At 42.6% G+C, this 9925-nt stretch overlaps 1 long non-coding RNA gene across 1 annotated transcript; it reads right to left on the bottom strand.

Annotated features, from left to right (window-relative positions):
- Window positions 1-4227: 4227 nt before the first annotated feature.
- Window positions 4228-7315, bottom strand: LOC119210087 (uncharacterized). The gene is made up of 2 exons (XR_005119621.2): window positions 7258-7315; window positions 4228-6133 (listed from the first exon to the last, which is right to left on the bottom strand). It is a non-coding gene; the product is annotated as an uncharacterized LOC119210087 (long non-coding RNA).
- Window positions 7316-9925: the final 2610 nt, after the last annotated feature.

The following is a 9925-nucleotide window of genomic DNA, read 5'->3' as shown; positions in this document are numbered from 1 at the left end:
CTGTACTCCGGATACGACTACGTCTATCCCCACTCTCCTGGCTTTCGACCCTCTGCCCGTTTACTGGACACGACTACGTCTGATCCTTGTTTGTACTTACCCAATAAAGCTGCGCTCTGCGCTTGGGTTCACTCCTGTCTCTTGTGGTGCGTTACAAGTTGAGCTCAGAGGTTGTAAATGTGTATAGTACTCCTGCTGGTTACTCAGATTTGCACATTTAAAAGTCAGATTTAAGTCTCAGTGTTTAAAGTTCAAGCTCCTAAATAAATCTATTGTTTTTTCATAGGAATAAATCAGGATCAGTTACACCGAATTAGTCTTTTCAGAGGAAAGCTTGGCTTTGCATGCTGTCAAGGGATGCTCTGTAATCAGGGGTACGACTTGACACTGTAACTCTGACTGAGTCTTGTAGGTGTGCATTGGTGTTCATAATGAGGTTCATATCAAAAAAGATGTGTTGAACCAAAAAGAGAGAGGGCAACTTTCACTGTTTCTGTGTGCGGATTTGTGAGCCCTGGTGGGCTTTGATGTGAATGTCACTTTGTAAAGAGAGAATTTCCAGCTCTACTTCACCAGGATACAACAGTGCCATGTCCTCTTGCATGAAAGGATGTCAAAAGAATGACACACGTGGCTGCGTCTTATCAAAGCATCAGAATCAGGCTTTGAATTCCTGCTCAGCTCTAGTTGATAGTACCAAACATTGCCATTCAGCCACTATGCACAGAGGTTAAGAGCATTACTGTCACTGTAAAGGCCCAATGTCTTGCTTTTAAAATGTGTTTACCTTCCCCTCCAGATCACGATTCATTTGGCTTAGCGATAACCGTAAAAGGTCTAATATCAAGTCTTTGAATCTAATGGCTCTGCAGGGGAAGGGCAATTTTAATCACTGTTAGATGGAATAACTGTGTAGTAAAGGCTCACATAAATCAACCTGGTTGGGTTAGAGTTAGGTTGATTCTTCATGATTAGCGTACAAACAGTAAATAACTAAATTAATTCAAAACCACTTCTCACCCCAGTAAAGGGTTGTAAAAGGTATTACAAGAGTAAAGCTATAATCATACATGAAAGGGCTGGCATGATGATCAGCTGGTGCAAAGTGGGCTTTTGACTGCGCACACGTTCCCTCACTTTTGTAACCACGGTTACCAACGTCAGTTATGGGATACTGTCTCTCTTTCTTTCTGACCTTACCTCCATCCTTTCGATCAACCCTTGAGTACACAAGCTATACATTCTCGTTCTCCCTTCCTCCTTTTGTGTCGGATTACGCACATTATTCATTAGACACCCACAGGTGGTGATAAAAGAGACGGTGCAGGGCCCCTGCAGGCAGCTCGCTCCCAGAGCTCAGTCCTTAATGCGCGGGGGTTGCTGGGAGACAGAGGGTTGAGCGGAAATGTACCCATTGCTGCATTTCTATTTGGTTTTTGACAGAAACTCTCTTCCTGTGTGTGTGAGGGAAGTTTGAGCAATGAGATTTAAGCACGCACTGTGCTATCAAACAGTGTCATTCACTCCTTGAGTCTGTTCACTTTCACATCCACACGTCCCAGGTGGCAATGGAAATATAGGCTTCCTACAACTCCACAAAAACCCTTCATAAATCAAGATAGAGACCAAGATTGGCTGCTTACCCAGATCATGCAGGTAAACAAGACATGTGAAAATTCATATTTATCTGTTGCCATCAGTCCCTATTTGGAAAGCCCTGGTGCTGGTTTGGGGGATGCGTTGGAGTGTTGTCGCTAAATGATCTAAAGACCAAAACCACACAATCCTGTCAAATCCCCCCTCTGGACCTCATCAATATGTCTTTGGTCGGTAGAAAGGCAATCTCCCCTCTGGGGTCCACTCAACTAGCATTGCTCATTTATATCATTAAAGTATTTAAGGAATTCTAATTTGTGTTTGAAACCCTGTGAGAACATGACACTCCTTTTTAGGATTTGTGTTCAGGAAATCAAAGATGTATGCTCATCTCTTTAAATTGTTTCTTAAAGGGGCCCAATTTCAAGTTCAGAACACAATATCAGATGATCCTGCACATAGCAGTGATAACAGCTGAGCTGGTGGCTAGCAGCTAATGGTGCAATCAGCACAGAAAATAGCAACAGTGCTGAGAGAGCTAACCGCATGATCCTGGAGGGGAGACACCACGATACACTGTAATTACAGGTAGGTATTTTTCTTTTTTATCGATGCTACGAATATCAAATACAGCAACAACTTGGTTTTAGTAAAGTTAGGTCTACAATTGAGTTTACACTAAGGTATGTGATGATACTGAGGATATTTACTTCAGTTATTAATTCCTTAACAGCCTGAACTGACCGCCACCTGTCGTATTGTTGCCTGCTGGAAATCTTAAACTTAACGCTTAAGCAGCTTAGAGAGTCACACTGCAGCTTTCACTGATCTAATCCATCATATTACCTCAAAGATCTCTTCAGTACACCTAACAATGGAAGGGACAGATGCTGCACTGTGCCTGGAACAAATCAGTGTGTGTCCAGTTAACAACCCCCAGTGCCGGCGCTCCGCACACGCACATCACGCGCTGCGCGTAGGGCACCAAGTGCCTGGGGGGGCACCAAAAAATCTGGGACGTGAAAAATCATCACAGTAGGCTACTAGTATAAATAACAAATAAAATATGTCTAAAGCATGCTAATATGCAAAATCAATACAAAGTCAAAAAGTAATAGGCCTAGACCAAATTAGTGGAGAAAAAGGGGAACCTCCTGTGCGGCCCCCCCTCCCCCCACCTCCCAGTGGTTTGTTCCATTATGCCTCAAATCTCAAATGTGACAGACAGCTTTGAAATGGCTTCGAAAAGGCATCAAGAGTCGGGGGCGGAAAAAAGAGACAGCGGGATGATGCTCGCGCGTCGCTCTCAGCTAAGACGATGTTTTAAATCAGGGGTCCCCAAACTTTGTCTCGTGAGGACCGTTGCTAGCGGTCACCGGGCGGCCGGCTGCCCACATGTACTCGCGCTCATAATGTCCGCACGGACCGCCGGTGGGTCGTATTCGGTACTCGTCCGCGGCCCGCCCCAAGTTTCTGTTACCGTTTCTGTTATCATTTGTTTTTTATGTTATCATTTACGTTTTTGCATAACTATCGGCTTCAAGAGGCATATCCCAATCTGTGGATTGCTTCGTATTGCACTGACTCTCCCTGTCACAGTTACCTCTGCTGAGCGAAGCTTTTCAAAGCTTAAACTAATCAAAACGTACCTGCGCTCATCAATGGGGCAGGAACGTTTAAGTGGTCTGGCTGTCAGCATCAATGGGACGTGGCTCAGAAACTGTCATATGACCTGATAGCTAATTTTGCAGCTAGGAAATGCAGGCGTGTGCCTCTGTAGGGCCTTTGACAACTGATGGTAGTGAAAATGTTTGTAATATTGTTCTATCGGATAGCAGAATGGTCTCTTTTATAGAGATGGTAAAGTAAATTCTTCTGTGCAGTTTGCACTTTATTATTATTATTTGTACTTATGTATACTATTTACTGAAGAAATGTGCACATTATTACTTACACGGTTATATACTTGAATACTTTCTGCATTTACAATGTTCAGTTCCAAATCTGTGTTTTTAGTAATTGTGGTGGTATTTGGTAATTATAATTTATTTTATCTTATATATATATATATATATAAAAATTTCTTTTCATGTTTGTTTATGTAAATTATTTATGTTTAGAAGTTATTTGGGGAATAAAGAGAACCTAACTAAGACCTAACTAAGATTCTGAATGGTTGTTATTCCTTTGGTGGTGGTGGTGGTTGGTTGGTTCGTTGGTTGGGGGGGGGCACCACCAAGCATTTGTGCTTAGGGCACCCAAATGGCTAGCGCCGGCCCTGACAACCCCCTTCCCACATACACACATACTGACTCTCCTTCTTTGCCGTCTCCGTGTGAGACAATTAATGCCATTAAACATGATAATCAGCTGCAATATTTATCATTGCTGATGTTTTAATAAAATGATGGATTATTTTCATAAGTGCAGCAGTTTGTCACTGCACGAAGAATTCAATGGATTTTTAAAACAATGGGAGCCAATTACTTCACACCTGGCTACATTTCTGCAAAGTAATGATGTTATTTGAAAAGTTATACTTCTTAATCCAGCATTTATTTTTTGCCCACCTGGGGGAAGCAGAAACCAGATTAAAGTGCTAATTCTCTGCTTGTGTCACAACAGTCGACCCCTTTCATGTTGTTTTTATTTTGTCATGTCTATTTTAAAAGGTAACTATTACAGACAAACAAGGATATATTTTTTTAATTCATCATCACACATTTTACATTCAGTAATTGTCTGAGTTCTTATTGGTAATGCCACAGCTGGATTCAGATGCCTTCCTGATGAAAACGATTCAGACGCGTTATTGTCAAAATGTCACACTGCTCTAAGTATAGATATCAAATTATTCATAAAACTAATAACACTGCACAGTAAAAGTCCTGCATTAAAATGCTTACTTTGTCACAGGAGAACAAGGATTTAAGACTCAAAATGCAATAACAGTAGTCAGTGTGGGATTACCAAACATATTCTTGCCCCAGCAATACAGTTTACGACGAGAGTCCCGTGGCTCGATGTCAGATGTAGGCGGATTTGGTCCTTTGGCTCGAGACCGGAGACAATATTTTCATGTAAAGTAAAAGTAACCAGTAAATAGTTTACACCCGGGTATGATTGTTATATCAGGCTGCAATGTAACAATTCAATACTTTTCATACCAAAAAATGTTTATAAAACCTACACTTTTCACCGCCTTTTTAGTAGGGCCCACATGCTAAAGGGAAAGTGTGCCAATAAGAATCAACCAATTCAAAATGGGGATGAATCTCATCAAAAAAATCCTTGATTTGTTTAAGTGCAAGTAGCTGTGATCTGGGCATGTGATACAACTACATTCTGCCACAGCAGACCCAACGAAGCAAACTGTTGCCCCAGAAGTTGTTTGTGCTGCAAGAAGAAACAGCAGAGGCAAAGTTGTGCTTAGTTTTAGAGCACAGCGACAACGTCTGTTCTGGCGCACCATGCTGTTTCGTCCAAATTACATGAGCTATCAATGCCAATCCAGGGACATTTGATGGAAATTAGCTTCTGCTGTCATGGGGTGTGGTGGCGGACCCCAAATGCAAACACAGACCAGGGAGAGCTGGGTTCCAGGAAACAACAGGGAGAAAAGTCAATAGTTGCATACAGAAATACTGGGATAAAAAATGGGATTTGCTGAGCAGCCTTGAACGAGGTGTGGACCACTGAAGGTGAGTGACTAGAGACAGGTAGATGTCTTCTGGAGTAATGAGTAGATGGGAGGCAGAGAGGTAGACTGGGTAATGTTGTGGATGAAAAGCAATTCGGTGGATGGAACTGGTAGGACACACACAACAGACAGAGAAACGACAGGAGGGGAGAACAGGAGATATCAGCTTTCTACACCTGAACAGTATAACGGACAATGCTTCCTGTACTTGTCCCTCACAAACCAACTATTATGTAATAAATAATAAATGTGTGAACTGTTTCTTAGCGGCCTTTGCTGAGGGAGATATTTAGATATTCATTTAGTAATCATAAATATTTACCACTATCATAAACCTTACAAAGTCAATGTGTTGTGAAGGTTTCCTGTGGTAACCAAGTGGACGAATCGTTTGATTTGAACCACCCCATCTAGTACCATGTTACAAACTGGGTGTGTACTGATAATTAGCTTCGGTGTAAGAGCAGTCAACAAAAAAAATGTAGTTGCCCTGGGGTTTATACAGACTGTACTGCTCCAGAGCAGGGCAGGTGTAATGATGCGTCATCTTAAGTATATTCATTTATTCATTAGCTTGATTAACATGAACACAGTCTGAGAAGACAAGCCATGTGCTGTATTTCACATTTTCCGCCATCTCGAGCGTCAGATTTGATAGAAAACAAATAGAATGCTTGGCAGGACAGTAAGCGCATTATTTGTGATAAGCTGCATGCGACTCAGTTGGGAGTAGGCCAGGCGCGACAGTGCTTCCAAGCTGATTCGTATCAACCGTATGGGAGACCTCTGCAATTTCGTTGTTCCACCACAGTTTGTATCTGCAGGCGGGGTCCACATCTGCAAGCACAGACGGCTGGAAATGTTATAAGACAGTATATCTGCTTTTAACAGTGCAGTGACCAGAATGCAGCGTCAGCATCTTGTCCCAGCTTTTATTTTTTGGCATAGTTTTTATTGGAAAGCGGTGGTGTAGCGGATCTAAACCTCAGGCTTTAAGAGAACCCTGGAGGGACTACAATTCACAAAACTGTTCATTCACGTTATACTGTATATTACTGATATATGACCAAGTCTCAGTGCTGACCAACACTTTCCACTTCCCCCTTGCAAACTTATCTTAAATGTATGGAGGACAAGAAAGGATCCTACATTTCCTAATTTATTTATGCGTGCGTCTGTATTCTAATGAGGTGGGGGGTCCCAACCTCTGTCTGAAGCAGGATTGGTCAGAGGAGTGTGATCGCTCGTGGTCTACTTTGTCTTGAAGTTAATCAGACCAGCTTATTCTACTGCCCATGCTAAAATAGGCTAAACACATTTTCACTTCAGCAGCACTATACTTAAGTCTTAAGTGAGGTTGTGTAATACGTACAGCATATGTTCCCAACCTGGGGAAGCGGACAGGATGGTGTAAAAAATGCAAAGGACTACTGTCGACGAGGCGCATTAACACCACATGAATTTGTTTTGGTTTTAGTATATGCTATATCAGGGATGTTTACACTACTTTTCCTTTAGACTACGATCTGAAGCAGTTATCTACGCCCCCACTCCAAGAAGAGCGCCAAGACTAATGGCTTCTTTATCACACATATTAGGACATTGTGTATAATGGCAATTTGTCATTCAGCATGGCTGATGAACTTGTAACTGTGGTAATTAAATTATAAAATGTAAGGGTTTAACTTCTTCATCAAAAATAATTGCGGCAGTCCTGTGAGCGAAAATGCCTTGTTGATGCTAGAGGTCAGAGGAGAATGGGCCGACTGATTCAAGCTGATAGAAGAGCAACTTTGACTGAAATAAACACTTGTTACAACCGAGGTATGCAGCAAAGCATTTGTGAAGCCACAACACACAAAACCTTGAGGCGGATGGGCTACAACAGCAGAAGACCCCACCGGGTACCACTCATCTCCACTACAAATAGGAAAAAAAGGCTACAATTTGCAAGAGCTCACCAAAATTGGACAGTTGTAGAGTGGAAAAATTTTGCCTGGTCTGATGAGTCTCGATTTCTGTTGAGACATTCAGATGGTAGAGTCAGAATTTGGCGTAAACGGAATGAGAACATCATGCCTTGTTACCATGGTGTAATTGTGTGGGGGATGTTTTCTTGGCATACTTTAGGCCCCTTAGTGCCAATTGGGGATCGTTTAAATGCCACGGCCTACCTGAGCATTGTTTCTGACCATGTCCATCCCTTTATGGCCACCATGTACCTATCCTCTGATGACTACTTCCATCAGGATAATGCACCATGTCACGAAGCTCGAATCATTTCAAATTGGTTTCTTAACCATGACAATGAGTTGACTGTACTAAAATGGCCCCCACAGTCACCAGATCTCAACCCAATAGAGCATCTTTGGGAGGTGGTGGATTGGGAGCTTTGTGCCCTGGATGTGCATCCCACAAATCTCCATCAACTGCAAGATGCTATCCTATCAATATGGGCTAACATTTCTAAAGAATGCTATTAGTATGGTGTTCCTAATAATCCTTTGGGTGAGTGAACTTTCCTCACAATAAATGAATAGAAATTAAAATAGAATAAGTGAATATACATGTGTGTACATATGTGATAAATAACTCAAATCCTCCTATCCATACACATTCATCACCTTTGTACCATATCCCTGCATTTCCATCATTTCTGATGAAACACCCGTGCTCTTTAACAAAGTATACAGTAAACAGTATTCCACCCTCTGTGTTCTCCCCCAGGGTCAGTAGTGTGTAATTTGCATTTTTGCACCCCTGATTCCCTCAGCAAACATGTTGAGTCTCAGCAGAAAAGTCCCAGATGTGAGCAATACCTTTAATTGAGGCTTCATTACCTCCAGGTGTGCCACTTCCAGGTTCCTTCTGTCAACCGTAATGGCTCGCTGGCTTAATGGACACTCAAATAAAGCGTTATTACTTACACCTGTGCGCGTTCTGCTGATGTTACAATTCCAAATGCCAGCAGTGGAAAATGGTCTGTTATGTGTTATGAACTGAGCAGAGATGAGATCCATTCACCACCAGAGCCAGTGTGTGCTTTGCTTCAGGGCACTCGGGCAGCAGTTGAAGGATCAGGGTGCATGTGTTGGTCTGGCATTTGAGTCTGATTACTTTTCAAGAACTTAATTAGTAGCCATCCGCCGAATGATCGTACATGCTCTAAATTTAGATCTACTTGTTTTTCAGACTCACAGTCACCCTAAGCTTGCTGAAGGTGCTCTGCTTTGCAATTCTCTCATGCACTGGATTTCACACCATTGCTCTCCTGTGGTTGGCAGGGGTAACTGCGGCCAATGTGATGTGATAGGCTTTAGAGCAGAGGAGCAGCTTGCATTCCGGAGAGCTTGTATACAGCTGCACCACAACAAAGCCGGTGGATCATCCCTATTTCAGTGGGCTCAGCAACTGGGCACTCTCAGTTAATTCAAATGGAAGATATAACGCTGTCAATTTGCAATTCTGTGATTTTCACCAGAATCATCCACTTCTCAGATTCCTCAGTCACTAAAAAACTGAAGTTCCCCCCCCCACTAATAATTAGACTCAATCCAGAATGGTGGACCGTGACAGACTCGAACAAAGAAGCGTCACTAGGAGTATGATGCTCCGTCCTATTGATGAAAGTAGCCACACACAAAAAAAAACTATGACTAAATCTATGCTAACTTTCGTTGACGAGACGAAAATGTTGGTGGTGACGAAGTCACAATACCTTTATTTAATTAGTATGCACCTAATAGACATGGGCAACGTACAAACCCCGTACAACGGGCCGTAACGGCGGTTATTAAAGTGTCATGATGTTGTCATCCACGGACCCAGAACTCAGGACTCGGTCACTGTGGGTGCAGCGGTGGTTCTTGTGCCCCGATACGGACCACGGCGACCATTTTACGCTTAGGTGAGTTTGAGTGTGCGCTTCCTTGGTTTAGCTCAGCTGTCTCAATTTATCTGTTAGCAGGCTAAAGCCGCGGAACTGCAGAGACCAATGTGCGCCATGCGGACCTGGCTGCCCTGTTTTCTGGTGACGATAGCCTGCGTTTTGAGACATGCGCACTTCAACCAGTTCACAAGCCACATATCGAGAAGACTGTTAAACCGTCTCGGCCACCCTAAGTTCGTTACTAAGCGACAAACAACACGTGAGAACATGTGACAGGTGGAGGCTTTTGATAGAACTGCACAGAGCAGTTGGAGGAAAACCCGGAGGACACAAGAGAACTGAAACCCAAAAATAAAGAGGAGAGAAAGAAAAGACAGTTCGATAAAAAGTGAGGGTCCAATTGAGAATAGCTGGTTCATGATCCAGCTAAAAAAAAATAATGTATTGCACCGATTGTAGGACGGTTAAGGGGTCTCTTTTGTTGGGACAAGCAATTTCACAGTGGAAACAATAAAAGGACCATGACAAAAGTATTGCAAGTAAACAAACAAAGACAACAAAGTGCTCAGTTGGCGGAGCTTTACACTCCTGCAAATGTATTAAATATCCTTGCAAATAAATGCTTCGCTACTTGTTAAAACCCAAAGCCTTTTATGTAATGGCCCCATGGTCAGATTTTAGAACCATTGTGGCCCGCCAGTCAAAAGGTTTGCCTACCCCTGATATAGACCTATCCTAGG

The sequence above is a fragment of the Pungitius pungitius genome, chromosome 2 (assembly GCF_949316345.1).
Source record: "Pungitius pungitius chromosome 2, fPunPun2.1, whole genome shotgun sequence".
NCBI lineage: Eukaryota > Metazoa > Chordata > Actinopteri > Perciformes > Gasterosteidae > Pungitius > Pungitius pungitius.
The sequence above is the reverse complement of the archived record's forward strand: the minus strand, read 5'-3'. Positions and strand labels throughout refer to the sequence as shown.